Raw genomic sequence first — 22,643 nt, 5'->3', positions numbered from 1 at the left:
AGTTTTCACCAGGGCAGCTATATAGCCTGGCATGGCCCTGGGTATGAATGTCTATTTTATTGGGAGTGGAGGTGTCTGTAAGTGAGGAAACAATTAACCTGACTACCTTCTCTTGAATGGAATAAAGCCATTTAAGTTTTGGGGACCCACTCCAAATGCATGAACAATATCCCATCATAAGATGGATTTGTTAAGTTTAGAAGAAAAGTAAATGCTGAAAGCAAAAGAGAATTTATTTATTTATTTTTTTTTATGTAGATAATTATGCTTATGCCAAGAAAGGATAAAAGTCAGGGTTATCTTCAGTAATGATACATTATCTTGTGTAGAAATCTTTGTATTGTTAAAGATGACCTTGGAAGCAGAACACTTTTTTAGAGTAGAAACAAGACAGGACTAGGTTTTAGTATTGAAGTTAACTAGGCTTTCCTCTCACTGCTGGAAAATTACTTGGAAAACTGTTTAAGTGATTTTTCGTGGATTTCGTGATTCTCTATATTTATATGCATATATTTTTATTCTCTCTCATACAGGAGGAAAAAAGTGGATGAAAGTTAGTGACTGGAAGGAGTACCCTTGGAAAACTGAAGCATACTCATAAGTTGAGAGGTTAGGAGATAGTAAACAGTGTGTGTGTATGTGTGTGTGTGTGTGAGGAGAGAGAGAGAGAGAGAGGGGAGCAAAACTGGTTTCTTGATTGCAAGTCCTGATCGAATTTAGAAGACTTTTATACGTAATATGATCAAAAGCCTTTTAAGAGCAGCTACTTGCTTAAGTTTCACTTAACTTTTTAGTGGAATTATTCAAAAGATGAGTAATGTAAGGTAGGATACTACTAGAGAATCAACACTGATTCTCTAATAGTATTCTAGAGAATCGGTGTTGATACTAGTGTACTGATCCTCTAGTGCTGATAGAATCCTATTGATGATTGTTGAGAGGTTAGTTTCAACAACAGTTGGCTGAAGATGGATTTTCCCATTTCTTTGGAAGGAGTTCAGATAAGTGCAGTGAGATGAGAATTGAATGGGTGGGTTATGAGTAGATTTACACACAGAAGGAAAACATCAATGAAATCTGGAGCACAGGTTTCAAGGATAAGTGGAGAAAAAATGCCTTCAGGACTTGGACTTCTTGATATCAAGATGGTTCAGAATTATTTTCATTTCTTTCAGTTAGAAAAAGTATTGGCAGAGTGAAGTAAGGAAGCAGGCTCGTGTGCAGCCTCAGCCAAAAAAAAAAAAAAAAAAAATCCCTTTTATGTGTTTTGCCCATCTTTTCTAATATTTTGTCCAAACCCCCATATTTTTTGCCATATTCCATATTCATGGAATATGGACTGCCTTCTTGCCTATTACCATATTCATACTTCTTGTCTTTGCAGCACTAGGTTGAAGTTTATTCCAGCAGCTTATTACTCCCTAGCTGCTGAATTGAGTATTAAGGTAAATTTCTGCATATCTATTTTACAACCATCTGTGTCAATTTGAATTTAACTCTAGTGTGTGTGTGTGTGTGTGTGTGTGTGTGCATGCATGTATGTGTGTGTGTGTGTGTAAAAGGATAACTGGTGCATAGTCTTATTACTGCATTAGGATATAAGTTTAGTGTAGTATTTTTAATTGTACTGAATTTGAACTAAAATCATGCCTTAGACCAGAGCAGCAAAGCAAAGGGCTCAAGGTAGCAAGTGGGTGTGTCATGGTTTCGGGGAGTGATTGTCCTCTGAATCACAGCCTACGAAATGTAGTGTTTTTTGATGTTTGCAGAGCTATCAGGAACAGGACATGATATTGCAATGAGGGATGTCTTTTTGTGTGCTTGATGTAGAGTGTGAGGATATTAGGTGGCAGTTCAGTGTTTTTATGGACCTTTATGAGAACTTGAAGAACAGGTTGAACACCTGAAGGATTTAAATTTGGGGACTGATCAAGCTGTCAGCTACCTACATCAATGCCCAGACCTTGCATTTGATCATCAGGCAACACAGCAGCAACCCTTAGGCAGAATGTGCTTGTCCCATGGGAGTTATTTGTCGTCTGTGACTATTGTCAGGGAAACGGGAAATATATTGTGTGAAAAGGATAGGTGAAATAGGACCAGGTATGTCTGCCAGGGGCAAAAGTTGATGATGTTGTAGAGCAGATATCATCTTTTAAGGGCACAGAAGGTGATGTTGTATACCTTGGCACACTAATGACATTAAGAGTAGGAGTCTGCGGACTTACTTAACAACTGCAGGGCAATGTTGAAAAAAAAAAGTCACACATTAGGGTTAAATTTGAGTGTCTGCAATTCTGCCCAGACAAGATAGGTCTGTGCTTGTTAACAGGAGAGACTGCTTCTACAGGGATGGGATACACTTAAATCAAAAGGGTGCAAGAATATTCGTTGTCGAGGCAGTTTTAGGTGGGCCAGAAAACTGCTACCTTGGGAGGATACATAGACTAACAGGTTAAAAATAGTCACAGGCAGAGGTGAAGTCATTCTTGCTATGCTTTTTTTGGAATGAGTAGCAGCCTGGAAAGCAAAGTGCTGAGGATTTTAAGAACTGCTGGGAGTCATCAAGGAACAAGTAAATACTTGTTCCATGATGGCATCTTTTTCTTGCGGCATGCAACATATGTTAGAAATATGTCTCGTGCTGTCTAGGGGTAGGTCGTGAGAAGCTTGCTAGCACTGATACTTAGCTGCATTGAACTAATGATAAACGGCAGTAACTATGAGTTGATAAATAAGGTGTCTGTCTCACTGAAACTCCAGTCTTAATTTCTGGTAACAAAAGTGAAATTTAAGTGTATGTGTCAGTCTTTCCTAAAATTTTTGATGTTGACACACTACACAGGCTAAAAATATTCAGCACCACCCCCTTAATTTTGTAATTATTTAACAGTCGACCCTTTTTATTCGTTTTCTTTAAGTTGATGGTAAATTAAGTTTTAGCAAGAGCCTCATCTTTTTTTTCTGTACTCTCCTCTGAATCTGTATGGTTCCAAGATATGAATTTTAAAAAGTGAAAGTTAAGTTAAAAATGCCCCAAGGAAAAAAGGAATGCACTTCTTTTTACTAAGGTTGTCATACATAATTAAAGCCATAATGTGAACTGAATTTCATTTGGCTATTTCGAGAAAAGAAAGTTGTGTGTGCATTTATAGATGAAACAACTTCCAGAATGCATAGCTAAACATGTGTTGGAAATTTTGTGTGTTAAACTCCATATTGGTGAAATGTTTTTTTGGTAGTTTGATTTTGAGAATCACATTCTGCGAGCTCTGATGGAACCATTCAACAGCTAAAGTTACATATAATAATAATTTGACTTGAAGTTGAATTTAGCATTAGCAGAGGCATATGATGCAAGAAAGCAAGCTTATACAGCATAAGCCAAAAAAAAAAAAAAAAAAAAAAACATTCCTCCCCATTTCACCCAGCCATTTGCTCCAAAAGTTTGACCACTTCTTCCTTGAATTTATTTAAGCTATCAACTTCCACAATGACAGATGGCAGTTTGTTTTCCAGAAATCAACTACCACTGGCTAAAGGCAAATTTCTGCACATCTATTCCACAACTGTCTTTCATCAATTTGAGTTTATACCCCTTCAGGTTTATAATCTGAGCAAGAGGAAGAATCCATCAGCATTGAGCCTGCTCAAACCATTCAAGTCCTGTTACCTCAGTCAGATCCCCTCACATGTGGCTAGTCTCCAGACCCTGCTCTTGGTAAGAGCACCTCTCTGTTCAAATCACCAATCTTGTTGCCCTTCTCTGTATTTGTTCCAGCAGCTCTACATCCTTCCTAAAATGAGGTGTCCAGACCTGTATGCAGTAGCCAAAGTGTGGCCTGACCATTGCCTTATACAAAGGAATAATCACCTTGTTTTCTGTGCTAGCAAAGTTCCTGTATATCATTGACAACACTCGTGAGCTGCTCTGGCAGCATCTCTGCACTGTTCTGAAAATTTCATATCTGACAGCACAATTATCCCCAGGTCTTTTTCATTCTCTTCTATCCTGAGTGTAGTACCACACAGTTGGTACATTACTCTGGGGTTACTGCCACTTATAGGCAGTACTTTGCATTTGTTAATGTTAAACTTCAATTGTCACCTCTCAGCCCATCTGCCAACTTTTCTAGATCCTGTTACAGCCGCCTAGTGTCATTACTAACCCTGCTAACCTTTGTATCATCTGCAAACTTTGACATTAAGCCTGATATACCTTCATCAATATCATTGATAAATATACAAAACAACAATAGGCCCAGCACTGAACCCTGCGGAACTTTGCTAATAACATTAGGCCACGAAGGGCAGTGTCCATTGATTACCACTCTGTCTTCTTCCAATCAACCATCCTTTTATCCATTGTAGTAACTTGCCCTTAACACTATACTCTAATCTGTAAAGTAGTCTGCCATTTGCAACAGTATCAAAAGCTTTTCTGAAATCCAAGTATATGATATCAAAATTATTTTTTGCATCCAGTTCCTTTGTGACCACATCATAGTATCCAATTAGATTTGTCAGACAAAACTTCCCCTTAACAAACCAATGCTGTGTTTGAATTATTACTGCAACCTTGTCTAGATGATCCTGCAATGATTCTTTAACCAGTGACTCCATTGTTTTCCCAGGAACAGAAGTTAAACCATCAGGTCTGTAATTATTCGTGTCACCATTTGATCCCCCTTTATGAATTATAGATACATTTGCACATCTCCAATCCATCAGGACTTCTTCTGAATCCAACGATGCATTCATAATTATGACTAAGTTTTTGCTTACTTCCTTTGCTACCTCGTTTAATATAACTGGATAGATCCAGTTATATTAAAAAATTCAAAAGTTCACAAATTCATCCACCCCAGATGCCTTTCTTATGTTTAATTTCAACAATTTCTCCTCCAATTTTCTCTCCGTTATTACAAAATCATTTAGCCTCCATGTTAGAGTTTAATAAGCTTCTGATCTCCACTTCCATACAGAATTGCTCATGTGTGAATGTAGATGGAAATTACCCATTGTTTGTCATATCTGAGCAGGACCATAACAGTCAAACCATCCATAAGAAGTGGACCAATCTGATTCATAACCTTCCTTTTATAGTTTATATAAGTAAAGAAATCTTTCCTTTTTTCTTTGCATCCTTTGCCAAACATTTCTTGTAATCTATCTTCACTTGCCTAATTTCTTTTGTGACTTGATTATAGACTAGATTACGTCTACCATAGGTTTCTGTGTCACCGGATAATTTATATATATCGCATGCATCCCTTTTCTCTGCCACAAGTCTCATTAGTTCATCTGAGATCTCATTGGGCCTAAACTGTGAAAAGTAATTCTTAGTTGGTATGAAAAGCCTAGTAGCTTCCAAGATTAATTCCTTGAATTCTTCCCATTTAGAATTTGCAGTTGGTGATGTCAAACGTTCGTCTCACTGTGTAGAATTTAAAAACTGTCTGAGGCCTTTATGAAGCAACTCTTCTTCTCTTTATCCCTGATATGGTAGTTACATCTTTAAGTAAATCCCACATTGGTAGACTGTGATCACTGTCACCTAGTGGTTCCTTTTTCTGCAAATTCTTAATGCATGCATCATTACTGTTGATAATCAGATCAGGAGTATTACCCCCTCTGGTTGCCCCTGGAATATGTTGCTGTAGAAAACAGTCCTCCAATAAATTCCCAAAAGTCTTGCTAGCGTGTGAGTGACCAACCCTTGTTAACAGGAGAGACTGCTTCTACAAGGATGGGATACACTTAAATAGAAAGGGTGCAAGAATATTTGCTGATGCTATCAAGGCAGTGCTAGGTGGGTTGGAAAACTGCTAGCTTGGGGTGATACAAGAACTAATAGATTAACAGTAGCCACTGGCAGAGGTAAAAGTGATTCTGGCACTGCTTGTATTGGAATGAGCAGAAGCCTGGAAAACAAGATGCAGGATATTTCAGAGACTGCTGGGAGTCATTGCGGTACAAGTAAACACATGGGTTGTGTTAGGGTAGCTAAGAATAGGAACAGGTGCATATATACTTGCGTGTACACCAATGCTAGGAGTTTGGTAAATAAATTTGATGAATTTGAGGTATTGCTCAAAGCATCAAAGGCAGATATTGTTGGGATATCAGAGACGTGGTGTCACACAGATATAAGGAATGCAGAACTGGAATTTGGGGAGCAACGTCTACAGAAAGGATAGACAGGATAGGAAGGGAGGAAGGGTTATGCTATTAGTTAAGAAACACATAAAATCCAAGGAAGTGAAGCCAGTCGACATCGCTGGACAGTGCAGTGTCGAGTCAGTTTGGTGTGACATAAGCATTGGGAGATAAAATTGAGAGTAGGAGTGTGCTATAGGCCTAATGACTCTGATGAGTATAATAAGAAACTGTACAGGGAAATAGAGTGGGCCAGTAAATCAGAGAGTCTTATGATGGGGGATTTTAATTTCCCAGACATTGACTGGAATTTGTGGGTTGGTCACCCACACACTAGCATGGCTTTTGTGGATTTATTGGATGATTGTTTTCTAAATCAGCATGTGCGGGAGGCAACTAGAGGGAGCAGTACTCTTGATTTGATTATCAGTAGTGATTCTTCATGAATTAAGAATCTGCAGATAAATGAACCACTAGGTGGCAGTGATCACAGTGTGCTGAAGTGGGATTTACTTAAAGAGGTAACTACCATCAGGGGTAAAGGGAAGGGTTTTTGCTTTTGTAAAGGTGACTACGATGGTCTGAGACAGTATTTAAATTCTATACAGTGGGACCAACTGATGATGTTACCAACAGCAAATTAAAAATGGGAAGCATTCAAAGAGTCTGGGTGCGAGGTTAGCCTGTGCAGACATTGCTCCTTAAAGCTCTTCAAACAGAGAAGTTTTTCCTGATTTATTTTCTGCTTTATTAGTTTAAATTGTCATATTAACTTATTTTCTAGAGTAGCTTTATATTCCTAGTTACGATACTTAGTTTAAAGTTAACTTAGACAGAGATTTCGTAGATATTACTTAGTATCGGTAACGGTATCAAATCCACGTGTCACAAATTGAACGAGAGGTCTTTTAACCAAATTTAGTCGATTTATTAACCAATTGTTATATCAAATTATCTTCTATAAGTAGATTATAGACCTAGACAGGATCCTTAGTTTATTCTAAATTGAGATAGCGAGATTTCAAAGCTAATCAATACTTACGAGTCCGTAGAAATACCGTTCGTGAATTCCCGCCATTTTTACACGATAGCATAAGCTTAGTGTAGTATACTGCATAATATAATATTGTCAATTAATCAGTAAATCTATTAATCTTGATAAACTTTATTGTCAATTAAATTGTATTTTTAACTCTATAAATATATATAACGACTTAATCGTAACAAATAATTAATACATAACTATAGTGGTACACGTGATACGGAAGTTGTATAAAGGGAACACTAGATACCGAAAAAAAAAAAAAAATATATATATATATATAACATAACTGTTTTGGGATATAACTTAAGGATTTAATTTTTGTTTTAAATTTTATTGAATTAAATTGGAATCATGACTCTGACCAGAGCAGCAAAGCAAAAGGCTCAAGCTAATGGGAGTGCTGTGGTTCAGGGGAGAACTGAGGGGGGCAGTTGCCCTCTGAATCACAGTCTATTAAAATGCACTGTTTGCTTGATGTTTGCGGAGCAGTCGGGTACGGGACATGATACTGCCAAGGGGGATGTCTTTGTGTGTGCACGATGTAAGGAGTGCAAGGAAATCAGGCGACAACTCAGCGTTGTTATGGGCCTTTATGAGACCTTGAAGGACAGGGTGGATGCCCTCGAAGGAAATAAATTGAGGGGCCCATCAAGCTCTCAGCTGCCCACATCAACGCCAGAGCTTGCACTTGGTCATCAGGCAACACAGGGCAGCCCCCTAGGCAGAATGCGCTGGTCCCACAGGAACTAGTAGTTGTTGGTGACTCTATTGTCAGGGAAACGGGGAACATGCTTTGTAAAAAGGATAGGTGGAATAGGACCAGGGTATGTCTGCCAGGGGCAAAGGTTGATGACGTTGTAGAGTGGATATCATCTTTTAAGGGCACAAAAGGTGATATAGTTGTACACGTTGGCACTAATGATATTAAGAGTAGGAGACCGGCGGAATTACTTAGCAAGTACAGGTCACTGTTGAAAAAAAGCCGTGAATTAGGGTTGAACTTGAAAGTGTCTGCAATTCTGCCCAGACACGATAGGAGGGAGTATATGATGAGATCCTTGTCGATCAATTCGGCCCTGGAGGGATTGTGCAAGGCTCAAGGGGTAGAATTTTTTTCAGCCTGGACTGTACTTGTTAACAGGAGAGATTGCTTCTACAGGGATGGGATACACTTAAATAGAAAGGGTGCAAGAATTTTTGCTGATGCTGTCGAGGCAGTGTTAGGTGGGTCGGAAAACTGCTAGTTGGGGGGGATACAAGGACTAATAGATTAACAGTAGCCACTGGCAGAGGTGGAAGTGATTCTTGCACTGCTTCTATTCAAATGAGCAGAAGTCTGAAAAACAAGATGCAGGATATTTCAGAGACTGCTGGTAGTCATTGCGTTACAAGTAAACACATGGGTTGTGTTAGGGTAGCTAAGAATAGAAACAGGTGCATGTATACCTGCGTGTACACCAATGCTAGGAGTTTGGTAAATAAATTTGATGAATTTGAGGTATTGCTCAAAACATCAAAGGCAGATATTGTTGGGATATCAGAGACGTGGTGTCACACCGATATAAGTAATGCGGAACTGGAATTTGGGGAATACAATGTATATAGAAAGGATAGACAGGACAGGAGGGGAGGAGGGGTTATGCTATTAATTAAGAAACACATAAAGTCAAAGGAAGTGAAGCCAGTTGACATCGATGGACAGGGCAGTGTCGAGTCAGTTTGGTGTGACATAAGCATAGGGAAATCAAAATTGAGAGTAGGAGTGTGCTATAGGCCTAATGACTCTGATGAGTATAATAATATATTGTACAGGGAAATAGAGTGGGCCAGTAAATCAGAGAGTCTTATAATGGGGGATTTTAATTTCCCAGATATTGACTGGAATTTGTGGGTTGGTCACTCGCACACTAGCAAGGCTTTTGTGGATTTATTGGATGATTGTTTTCTACATCAGCATGTTCGTGAGGCAACAAGAGGGAGCAATACTCTTGATCTGATTATCAGTAGTGATTCTTCATGCATTAAGAACCTGCAGATAAATGAACCACTAGGTGGCAGTGATCACAGTGTGTTGAAGTGGGATTTACTCAAGGAGGTAACTACCATCAGAGGTAAAGGGAAGGGTTTTTGTTTTCGTAAAGGCGACTATGATGGTCTGAGACAGTATTTAAATTCTATACAGTGGGACCAACTGATGATGTTACCAACAGCAAACTCAAAATGGGAAGCATTCAAGGAACTAATCTTGGTGGCTACCAGGCTTTACATACCAACTAAGAAATATTGTTCAAGGTTTAGGCCTAAATGGTTGTCAGATGGACTAATGAGACATGTGGCAGAGAAGAAAAATGCATGGGATACATACAAATTAATGGGTGACATGGAAGCCTATGATAGATATAAGTTGGTCTGTAACCAAGTCACAAAGGAGATTAGGCAGGCAAAGGCAGACTACGAAAAATCCTTGGCAAAGGATGCAAAGAAAAACAGAAAGGAGTTCTTTACATACTTGAACTCGAGAAGGAAAGGGATGAATCAGATTGGTCCACTGGATATTGATGGTTCAACAGTTGAGGATCCTGCTCAGGTGGCTAACAATCTAAATGAGTATTTTGCATCTACATTCATGCATGAGGAGTTATTCAGGAAGGAGAATGATGTAGGTAAAGTAAACATTGGCAGTGAGCTGGATGATTTTGTAATAACTGAGAGGAAAGTGGAGGAGAGATTGTTGAGGATAAACATAAAAAAGGCACCTGGGGTGGATGGGATCTATCCAGTTATATTAAAGGAGGCAGCAAAGGAAGTATGCAAACCCCTAGCCATAATTATGAGAGCTTCTTTGGACTCAGGGGAGGTACCCATAGACTGGAGATGTGCAAATGTAACCCCAATTCACAAAGGAGGATCAAAGGCTGACACAAGTAATTATAGACCTGTTAGTTTAAATTCTGTTCCAGGTAAATTAATGGAGGCACTGGTTAAAGAAGCACTGCAGGATCATCTAGACAAGAATTCAGTTATAGCTCAGACGCAGCATGGTTTTGTTAAGGGCAGGTCTTGCCTGACCAATTTGATTGGATACTATGATGTAGTCACAAAAGAACTGGATGCAGGGAATAACTTTGATATTATATATTTGGATCTTAGAAAGGCTTTTGATACTGTTGCACATGGAAGACTGCTACACAAATTGGAGCAGTGTGGCATTGGAGGCAAATTGCTGCTATGGATAAGGAGATGGTTGAGTGGCAGAAGACAGAGAGTGGTAATCAATGGGCACTGCTCAACGTGGACTAATGTTATTAGTGGAGTTCCTCAAGGTTCAGTGTTGGGTCCATTGTTGTTTTCGGTGTTTATGAATGATATTGATGATGGGATATCAAGTTTAATGTCTAAGTTTGCAGATGATACAAAGGTTGGCAGGGTCGTTAAGGACACTACTGACGCTATGCTGCTGCAACAGGATCTGGAAAGGTTGAACAGATGGGCTGAGAGGTGGCAAATGAAGTTTAACATTGACAAATGTAAAGTACTACATATGGGTAACAGTAACCCCAGAGCAATGTATCAACTCTGAGGTACTACACTGACAGTGGTGGAGAATGAAAAGGACCTGGGGGTAATTGTGCAGGCAGATATGAAGTTCTCTGAGCAGTGCAGACGAGCTGCAAGAGTAGCTCATGGTGTCTTGTCAAGGATATACAGGAATTTTTCTAGCAGGGATAAGGAGGTGATTATTCCCTTGTATAAGGCAGTGGTTAGGCCACATCTTGAGTACTGTATACAGGTCTGGAGGCCTCATTTCAAGAAGGATGTAGAGCTGCTGGAACGGGTACAGAGAAGGGCAACAAGATTAGTAAATGGAACAAAGGGTTGCTCTTACGAAGAAAGGCTTAAGTTTTGCAAATTACAGAGTCTGGAGACTAGGCACCGGCGAGGTGATCTGATAGAGGTGTATAAGGCTTTGAATGGTTTGAGCATGCTCAATGCCAATGGGATTCTTCATCTTTCTCAGAATAATCACCTCAGAGGGCATAAATTCAAATTGAGGAAGGACGGATGTCGGATAGATGTGCGGAAATTTGCCTTTGGCCAGCGGGTGGTTGGTTGGTGGAACCGACTTCCATCACTTGTTGTTGAAGTTAATAGCCTAAACAAATTTAAAGCTCAACTGGACAGGTATTTCGAACGAACGGAGGGGTGAAATGGGAGAGGGGTTTTTTTTTTTTTTTTTTGGCTGATGCTGAATAAGCTTGCTTTCTTGCATCATATGCCTCTACTAATGCTAATGCTAACTTATTTTGGAAGCTACTAGGCTTTACATACCAACTAACAAATATTGTTCAATGTTTAGGCCTAAATGGATGTCAGATGAAGTAATGAGACATATGGCAGAGAAGAAAAATGCATGGGATACATATAAATTAATGGGTGACATGGAAGCTTATGATAGATATAAGCTGGTCTGTAACCAAGTCACAAAGGAGGTTAGGCAGCAAAGGCAGATTATGAGAAACAGCAAACAGCAAAGAGTTCTTTACTTATGTAAACTCTAGAAGGAAGGGGATGAATCATATTGGTCCACTTGATATCGATGGTTCAACTGTTGATGATCCTGTTCAGGTAGCTAACAAACTAAATGAATATTTTGCATCGACATTCACACACGAGGAGTAATTCAGCGAGGGTAATGCCAGATGTGTATTCAACTCTGGCAGTAAGCTATATAATCTTGTAATAACTGAGAGTAAAGTGGAGGAGAAATTGTTGAAAATAAATACAAGAAAGGCACCTGGGGTGGATGGGATCTATCCAGTTATATTAAAGGAGGCAGCAAAGGAAGTAAGCAAGCAAACCTTTAGCCATAATTATGAGAGCTTCCTTGGACTCAGGAGAGGTACCCATAGACTGGAGAGGTGCAAATGGGACCCCAATTCACAAAGGAGGATCAAAGGCTGACACAAGTAATTATAGACCTGTGAGTTTAACTTCTGTTCCAAGAAAATTAATGGAGGCACTGGTTAAAGAAGCACTGCAGGATCATCTAGACAAGACTTCAGTTATAGTTCGGACACAGCATGGGTTTGTTAAGGGAAATTCTTGCCTGACCAGTTTGATTGGATGCTATGATGCAGTCACAAAAGAGCTGGATGCAGGGAATAACTTTGATATTATATACTTGGATCTTAGAAAGGCTTTTGATACTGTTGCATGTGGAAGACTGCTGCACAAATTGGAGCTGTGTGGTATTGGAGGCAAATTGCTGCTATGGATAAAGGGGTGGTTGAGGGGGAGAAGACATGGAGTGGTAATCAATGGACACTGCTCATCGTGGACTAATGTTATTAGTGGAGTCCCTCAAGGTTCAGTGTTGGGTCCATTATTGTTTTCTGAATTTAAAAATAATATTGATGATGGTATATCAAGCTTAATGTCCAAGTTTGCAGACGATACAAAGGTTGGCAGGGTTGTTAAGGACACTACTGACGCTATGCTCCTACAACAGGATCTGTTGAGTTTGAGCAGATGGGTTGAGAGGTGGCAAATGAAGTTTAACATTGACAAATGTAAAGTACTACATATGGGAAACAGCAACCCCAGAGCAGCGTATCAACTGTGTGGTACTGACAGTGGTAGAGAATGAAAAGGACCCGGGGGTTAATTGTGCAGGCAGATATGAAGTTCTCTGAGCAGTGCAGATGGGCTGGAAGAGTAGCTCATGGTGTCTTGTCAAAGATATACAGGAATTTTTTTAGCAGGGATAAGGAGGTGATTATTCCCTTGTATAAGGCAATGGTCAGGCCACACCTTGAGTACTGTATACAGTTCTGGAGGCCTCATTTCAAGGATGTAGAGCTGCTGGAACGAGTATAGAGAAGGGCAACATGATTGGTGAATGGAACAAAGGGGTGCTCTTACGAAGAAAGGCTTAAGTTTTGCAAATTACAGTGTCTGGAGACTAGGCACCAGCGAGGTGATCTGATAGAGGTGTATAAAGCCTTGAATGGTTTGAGTATGCTCAATGCTGATAGGATTCTTCCTCTTGCTCAGAATAATCACCTGAGAGGGCATAAATTCAAATTGAGGAAAGACAAATTTAGGATAGATGTGCGGAAATTTGCCTTTAGCCAGCGGGTAATTGGTTGGTGGAACAGACTTCCATCCCTTGTTGTGGAAGTTAATAGTCTAAATAAGTTTAAGGCTCAGCTGGACAGGTATTTCGAACAAATGGAGGGTGAAGTGGAAGTTTTTTTTTTTTTTTTGCCTGATGCTGCATATGCTTGCTTTCTTGCATCATATGCCTCTACTAATGCTAACCCACAAGTTCCAGTCATATCTGGAAAGTTGAAATTCCCCATTACAAGACATTCTGATTTACTGGCCCACTCTTTATTTCTCTGCACAATTGTTCATTATACTCATCAGAGTCATTAGGCCTATAACACACTCCTACTCTCATTTTCTCTTTCCCAGTGTTTGCGCACCAAACTGACTGAACGTTGCACTGTCCACCCATGTCAACTGGATGCACTTCATTAGATTGTGTTTCTTAACTAACAGCATAACCCCTGCTCCCTTACTATCCTGTCTATCCTTTCTCTACAAGTACTTCCCAAATTCCCATTCTGCACTGCTTATATCTGTGTGACACAATGTCTCTGATATCCCAACAATATGTGCCTTTGATGCCTTGATCAGCACTACAAATTCATCAAATTTACTATACTTCTAGCATTGGTGTACATGCAAGTGCATGTATACATGCACCTATTCGTACTCTTTAGTAATCCAACACACACACAGCCCATATTTTTACTTGTTTGATGATAACTCGAGGCAGTCCCTGAAATTCCCTGCAACTAGCTTTCCAAGCTGCTGCTTCCCCATCCAATAGAAGCAGTGCAAGAATCACTTCCACCTCTGCCTGTGGCTTCTGTTAATATATTAGTCTGGGAATCTTCCAAGCTAGTAGTTTTCCGATCCACCTAACATTGTCTCCATAGTAGCCAAGTAGTCAGGAGCAGGAGTGCAGTAGCATGCTCTCTTCAAGTGGACCGAAGTTCAAGCCCGTGACTGCTAAATACATTTGTATTGATTGGTATATTGTAAGTGATTGATGTTTTGTGACCTCCACTGACCTTGTGATTGTGCCAGAGTATAAACAAGATTTTTTTTTTTTTTTTTTTTCATTCTTGCACACTTTATATTTAAGTGTATCCTATCTCTGTAGAAGCAGTCTCTCCTGTTAACAAGCACAGACCACGCTGAGAAAAATTCTACCCCATGGGCCTTGCACAGTCTCTCCAGGGCTGAATTGATCTACAGGGCTCTTATCATATCCGCCCTCCAATCGTGTCTGGATAGAATTGCAGACACTTTCAAATTTAACCCTAACTAATGACTTTTTTCCAACACTGACCTGTACTTGTTTAATAAGTCCATAGATTTCCTACTTAATGTCATTAGTGCCAACATGTACAATAATATCACCTTTTGTGCCCTTAAAAGATGATATCTGCTCTGCAATGTTATCAACTTTTGCCCCTGGCAGACTTACCCTGGTCCAATTTCACCTATCCTTTTTGCACAATATATTTCCTGTCCCTGACAATTGAGTCACCGACAAACTAGCATTTGTGGGATCAGCTCATTGTGCCCTGAAGTTTGTCACTTGCCGATTGTTGCTTGATGCAAAAGTGTGAGCTCTGCCATTGATTTGGGCAATGGAGAGCTTAATGGTCCTCCATTTTATTCCTTTGAGTGCATCTACCCTACACCTCAAACTCTCGTAGACTTCCATCGGAATGCTGAGTTGGCCTATTTTCTTGATAATTTCTGCATCTTGCACACACACACAAAGATATCCTCTTTGGCTAGATCATGTCCTGTTCCAGAAATTTCCGCAAAGATTTCACATTTTGCACATTTTTTTAAACTGATGCATTGGAGAATCGCCCCCTTCAGTTCTACCCCAAGCCACAGCATTCCTGCTGGTTTGTGCACATTGGTTTGCTGCTCTAGTCTGAGGCACTCTTTCCATTTAAATACAATTTAATTAACAAAAAAAAATAATAAGGTTTATAAATTTAATTGAATAATTGACAATTAATTAAATGTATCAATTGATTAATACAGTTAATTAATTGATTAATTAAATGTATGCTAAGCTAACAGATTCCTAATAAAGTGTTATGTATAAATGTATGCTAAGCTAACAGTTTCTAAAACAGTGCTACGTATTATGCTATCTAGCTTTATGTTTGAGATAAAACTAGATATATACAATATACTAAGAGGGGGTTTCCGAAAAGTAAGGTAACACATTTTTTTTTTCTTAATAATGGTGAAAAGGAATGAGATGAAATGCAGTAGACAGATAAGCCCATTAATAACATTCAAAAAGACTGTCAGTGCAGTGTTGTGGTACTGTCGCCTCACAGCAGATTTCAGTTGCAAAATGGTGGCTACAGTGCGAGTGTGGCCCAAAACAGGTGTTTGTGAAGTTATTTGCTTTTTGCAAGCAAAAGGGTCGTCACCAAGTGACATTCACCGTGAACTGGTTGCTGTGTGTGGCAAAAAGGTGATGACAAAGAAGCAGGTGCGTTTTTGGTGCAATGAATTTAAAGCGGGCTGTGTTGACATTGAAGATGGACATTGGGCAGGCAGGCCTTCATCGAGCAAGACAGAAGACATTTCGTGCATTAAGGCCATCATTCTTGAAAACAGGCAAGTGAAACTACGTAAATAGTGAACACGAGTGAGTTGACTGTTCACGATGTCCTTGACTTTTGAAAGGTGTGCTGCTGCTGGGTGCCCTGACAATTGTCAGAGGAGGACAAAGCAAAACGCATGGGGATGTGTCTGAAAAACCTGTTGTGATATAGTGATGGAGAGGATTTTCTCGCTCGCATAGTCACAGCAGATGAAACGTGGGCTCATCACTTTACTCCGGAGAGCAAACAACAAACAAGACTCCATGACCTGGAAACATCCATAATCTCCTGTGTGCAAAAAATTCAAAACTCTTCCCAGTGTCTGAAGTCATGGACACAGTGTTCTGGGATCACCAAGGCTTTCTGTTGGTGGATTTCTTGCAAAGGGAGGAACAATCAATGCACAGCTTTACCGTGCAACATTGGAAAAACTGAAAGCCAACATTCAGTGCAAACGACCAGGACTCCTGACAAGCGCCATGATTTTGTTGCATGACAATGCAAATCCACACACTGCCCACATCACTCATGAGTGGTTGCACCGTAATCGTTGGGAAACTGTCACATTCCCCCTACAGCCCAGACTTAGTGCCTTCAGACTTCCATTTGTTCGGCCTTCTGAAAAAAACAGGAAAGCGTTTCACGACAAATGAGAAAGTTCATCAGGCGGTGCGATGTTGGTTACTGCGTGTGGGCACAGACTTCTTCAGTACTGTTATTGATAAACTGCTCCATCATTGGGACAAGTGCATCAATTTAACTGGAGACTTTGTGGAGAAGTAGTAGTGCATGTTCACTTATTTCTTGGTGTGTAATTTCAACTTTGTATTATTAAACATCATCGAGAGAAAAAACGTGTTACCTTACTTTTCGGAAACCCCTCGCACAACAGTGGCAGCAAGTTTCAAACGGTAGAGGGTTCTATGGATGCTAAGTAGTAATCTACTAAAATTCTGTCTAAATGCAAAATAAACTGAATAGCATGACTAGGACTATAAAGTTACTAGAAAAAAAAATTAATATACCAATTAAGTCAATAAAAAGAGCATAAATTTAACAAAAAATTCCCCATTTGCTGGAACCGTGAAAAGGAACCGTAAAATCTTCTCACACGTGGATCAATTTAATTTCATTAAGTTATTGCTGAATCTATTGAGGGGTATAGTTATGTGATTGTGTATGTTGGCTATATTCTGTTGAAGAATAATTAGATTGAAGACTATTTCTATGATAATAGGCCCTAGTATTATATAAAGCATTAGCTATTGATTGATTCTGTCAGAGCTTGCAGAATGTAATTCTCTGTACCAAACTACTAATCAACATTTTGCCAATATGGAGTTTAATTCCCATAAAATTTCCAACACATGCTTTAGCTATGCATCCTGGAAGTTGTTTCATCTATAAAAGCGCACACACACGCAACTTTCTTTTCTCAAAATAACCAACTGACAATGTTTTACGAAAGTCTCCCATCAAGACTTGATTATTCAGTTCTTATTATGGTTTTTATTATGTATAACAACCTAAGTAAAAAGAAGTGCACTCCTTTTTTCTTAGGGAATTTTTAACTTTCACTTTTTAAAATTCACATCTTCAAACCATACGGATTTGGAGGTGAGTTATGTAAAAAATATAAGCTCCTGCTAAATCTGAATGACAAAAATAATCGGTATGACACATCCTTTTTATAAATAATTTATGTTGATGGCAAATGCAATCGTACATAACTTCTTTTGTTTTGAGCTAAAACACACACACACACGCGCGCGCACACACACACACACACACACACACACAGGGGGTGCATTTATCAGGCACAGCCTTGTAGATGATTGTCATCAGCTGGTGCTATACCACCACCTTGCTTATTGGAGCCTTAATAAGCCTCCAACAAGCAGAGTTCCAATCTTATTTACATTTGAAATGTAAGAGTACAGCTTTTAAATAGAGTTTGCTGGCCAGCTGCTAGAGAGTCCAAAAGACCAAACCTGTTGGTATATCTGTAGGAGACATCTGGATCAACTAGTGTATAATCCTGCTGCCTGTATTCTTTCTTATCATCTATGTTACAGCATCCTTGATGTTTTAAATCTAAACCGTTTCAAAACGTGCTGCTAGACTCACCTATTTCCTTGTTTTTAAAATTCTTTTTGTTCTGTTCCTGTTTTCCTTCATTTTATTTTTATTTGTTTTCTTCCATTTTTATTTATTTATTATTATTTTGTTCTTTTTTATTTATTTTTATTTTATATATTTATTTTATTTTTTTGTTGGTACCCCAGTTTCATCCTCACCTTTAAGTTCATTTTTAAAATGATTATGAACATAACTGGTGGGGCTCACATCTGGTGAGCATGGGCTTGGCACACCCAGGGTCCTGAGCTGGATATCGTCATTCTTCTCTTCCTTGGTGATTTCCTTCTACTTCTTTCTCTCTCTCTTAGGGTAAATTAGAAATTTTTTTTTTTTTTTTTGGCTGGTGTAGCAAAAGCCTCAGGCTGCCTTGCACCATATGGCTAATAATAATAATAATAACTGTATTTACAAGAAGCGATGAATCTGAAACCAGTGGGGTTTTGTGGAACTTAGGTATGAAGTAAATATAACGAAATTTGTAGTTATTAATGCTAATTTTTAATTTCTTGCCATAAGCAATTCATTTATTAGTAATTATGCTGCTCTTATTGGTGATAGACTTACCTTTGCAGATTCATCCTCTCCTTTACATCTAAATAATTACTTCACCTTTTAACAGATATTTGTAAATTTAAATTAAAATCTAGCATCTATCAGAATAACCAAGAAAATGCTACCTTCATTCTTAAATATAATGCTAGCTTGGACAGCATCAGCATTAATAGCAGCATTAATAAATTGGCTGATCTACTTCCTACTGGCTGCCAGAATCTGAACATTATATCCAGATTCATTTATTCCAAACCATTTGGACTCATAGCCTCTAACTGTAAACCTCTAGCCACATGGATAAATTCGATCTAGAGCCTGTTGCACATAGATGTATTTGCCATCAGGCTAATTTATATATGATCAAAGTGTGTATCAACTTTTGTTGATACACACTTGGATCATATATAACTAGCAATTTAAATATCGTACCCAACCAGGAACTAAGAAGCATCATGTCTTATGGCTTCAAATACAGGCTATAATCTAAAATCAGCTTTACACTTTTCAAAAAACAGTTATATCAAGATCTGCTCAACTTCTGTTTTAAGCTTTGGCTAACTACGGGGGTATTATTTTGTTAGTTGTTTTTTCGTCCTTATTTTAATTTCTGACATTGTTTAGTCTCATATTCTTTAAAACAATGCCATTACTGACTTAAAAACGAGGCATATGTCCAGTGACCTATTATTGGTACGGGTTACACAACCTCGGACTGCCCGAACACTGCTATATTCCCCTTCTTTCATTTACTTTTTTGCTGTTCTTAGACCCTACATAATTTATTTCTTGTGAGCGATTAGATTAACCGAAAGCAATATTTGAGATACTGTTTTTCTGCTACTTTGTAAATTATCTATTTCTCCCCTATGCTGGTCTATTTGCCTCATTTGTTTAATTGCTGACTTCCCCATCATGTGGATAAGGTTTACTTTGATCTATTTACACCTTCTTCCCCGAAACTCGGAGTTATTTGAACGGTTGTAAAATTGGCTGGGAACTTTTGGCTAATTTCTTTGGTCTTCGACACCGCCTTGATATGTTCGCTCCCCTCAGCCCATTTCACAATCTTCTGCCAGGCACAACAGTAAGTTGTCATTTTGAATATTTCCTTCGACTTCATATTATATTTCCTTTGTTAAAGTTCACATAAGGTATTAATTTTATCTTAATTTTGCATCTTATTTTGCCGACCGGGCTAGCCGGGTGGGTAAAGTGCCTGCCTGGCAACCTAAAGGTCGCGGGTTAGAATCCCGCCTCAGGCTTGGATCAAGAGTACTGCAAAAACCTTGGGAGGTGCATTATGGCCACAGAAGCTGACACCAACAACTACCAAACAAAAAAAAACAAAAAAAACAAAAAAACAAACATCTTATTTTTATTTATATTTTATTGATTTCTTATTACATTTCTTTTTGGTCTCTGTTGGGTCGGCTGTGATATATACGTCTGCTCACTTTTTCTGTCTGCTACGTATGTCACAAAAGAAACAGAGGCCTTACTTCTTGCTGTATTTCCTTTGGTTTTAGCTTCTGGCTCTTGATGACGTAGTTAAAATCTTAGGGTCTATAGCAGTGCTTCTCAAACTTTTTTGGATCACTGCCCCCTAAAAAAAGCCCTCGCCAGCACTTTTTTTTTTGCCCACCAATATAAAGTGAAGCTAAATAACTGAAATGAATATTTGTCTGTTTGCCTCCAAAAACATAAATGCAGCCCTGCATATATGTGTGAATTATAAAGAAAACTATTTAGTGCACTTTATTCCTTCTTCGTAAAAAATTACAACTGCATAAATAAAGTCAGTTGTAGTCACTTAAATTAAGTTATAAAAATTAAAGTTAATTACATAAATAAGTCACGATATTAATGGAAATAGTTAATTATATTTTGATATTTAATGCGATGGATGAGCTTGGAGATTTATTAGCTTATCAATATTAGGTTTAATATCTGTAAGTAGAAGTCGTAAATTGCCACGTTTAACAACATCCATACAATTTCTTTGTTTTGTCAGCAATTGAGATACAGCACTGAAACCGGTTTCGACTAGATATGATGTTGGAAAAGAAATCAGTAATTTCAGGGATTTTCTTTTGTAACAAAAATTCCTGATATGAATTTTGAAATTTTGGCTTCAGTTCAACTTCATTTTGTAACTCAATCAATTCTTCTTCTACAAAACATTCACCATCGTCATTATTTAAAAAAGGATTTATAACCCAATCTGGAATTTTCAAATTAAGGAGATCTTCGAACCTTTCCTGCACATCTCTGCGCAACATTTCTAGATGATTACAAAAAGTTAGTAGAGTTTCATCAGCTATTTTTTCTTTTTTCTCTATTTCCAACAGATTTGGAAATTGACACAATTCACGTTGTCTTACGTTGCGCATAAAAAGCTTTAATTTTGAAATAAATGCTGAAATTTGAGTTTTCGCCTTAATAAGAGTTACATCTTGTCCTTGTAAATGTAAGTTCATTGAGTTGAATTTAGTAAATATATCTGCAAGATAAGCAATATCAGTTTTCATTTTCTTGAGGTCATTACTAAGGTCGTTGTTCCTATCTTCAAAACACTCGACAGCAATATCAAAGAGTTCATAAAATCTGTTGAGACAGTTGCCTTTTGACAGCCACCGAACCGCGGAGTGAAGTAGAAATCGTTCAAAATCTTCACTGTTTTGATCACAAAGCTTTCGAAATATATGATCATTCGAATAATGTGCTTTAATTTTGTTTATAGCGGTAATAACAGTTTGTAGAGAATTGTGCAGTTGATCATCAAGTTTTTTCGCAACTAAATGCTGACGGTGAATGACACAATGAACAGTAATAATATTTGGCACAGCATTTTTTAAATAAGCCATAAAACCCTTGTAACGGCCAATCATTGATGGTTCTCCATCCGTCCCCTGTCGCCCCCCTTTCATGCATATTGCCCCCTTTCATACCTATCGTCCCCATGGGTAATTCAAATGCCCCCAGGGGGCGATATCGCCCACTTTGAGAAGCACTGATCTATAGCATTAAGCACTGTTTATATATTGTTATTTAATCTTATTTAACCTGCTTTTATTTTTCAGCCACTGTTTTAATTTTTCCATTGTAACTACACCTGACAAGTCAGTACCCCTACTCATACACTTATCTGATCTACTTATACAGGCATACCTCGAATAACGAATAGGATGCGTTCCACGAAATTACTTCGTTAAGCGAAACTTCGTTTTCAGAGGTAAAAATACTATGGCCAAAATAGGGATACGTTCCTACGTAAAGAAAATGAAAAGCTTTTTTTTCGAACAAAGAAAAGTTTTATTAAATAAACAGTCAACTTACATACAAAGTGAAATCACATTTTAAAATATGAGTCTAAAGTTGATTGTTTATGTTCTTTTTCTCTTTCATTTAACAATTGCCTATACGGAGTTATTGCATTTAACACTGATCGCTTAACAATAACACTTCTTCCTAAATCAGGATCATTTTCACTAAAAAAATTTAAAACGTTTTCAATGTCATTTAAGCACCTTTTTAAATCTTTGGTTGTTAACACTTTTTCGGCAGGAACTTCTTTAACTTCGTCTTCATTATCTTTGTCTTTGTTGCTAACAAGGTTTTCTAAATCTTCCACTGAAAAACGATCATTTTCTGCATTCAATAAATTTCTAACATCCTCTTCATCGACATTTTCGAAACCTATTGATTGAGCCATCTGGATAACTTCATTTCTAATTTCTTGGATGTTATTTTCTTCTTCTAGTACAACTTCTGGCCATATTTTGCGCCAAACTCCATTTAAGCATTTCTTAGTGACTTCTTTCCAAGAACTATCAATGTTTTCAATTGCGTTTTTAATGGTGTAGTTTTTCAAAAAGTTTTAACTGTCATTTCCTCTTTATCCTCTAGTTCAGTTAAACTGCTTAATGTTCGACGCAGATAATAAGCTTTAAATGATGCTATTACTCCCTGATCCAATGGTTGAATCAGGGAAGTTGTGTTTACTTGAAGAAACACAACTTTGACAGGAATGC

At 38.3% G+C, this 22,643-nt stretch overlaps 1 protein-coding gene across 1 annotated transcript in view; it reads left to right on the top strand.

Moving 5' to 3' along the window:
• Positions 1-22,643, top strand: part of Polr3B (RNA polymerase III subunit RpIII128) — a 527,342-nt gene that overhangs the window by 6,549 nt on the left and 498,150 nt on the right. The window lies entirely within an intron of this gene.

The sequence above is a fragment of the Mastigoproctus giganteus genome, chromosome 1 (assembly GCF_048544385.1).
Source record: "Mastigoproctus giganteus isolate SK-2022 chromosome 1, ASM4854438v1, whole genome shotgun sequence".
NCBI classification, from domain to species: Eukaryota; Metazoa; Arthropoda; class Arachnida; order Uropygi; family Thelyphonidae; genus Mastigoproctus; species Mastigoproctus giganteus.
This window is presented reverse-complemented; position numbering and strand designations above follow the sequence as displayed.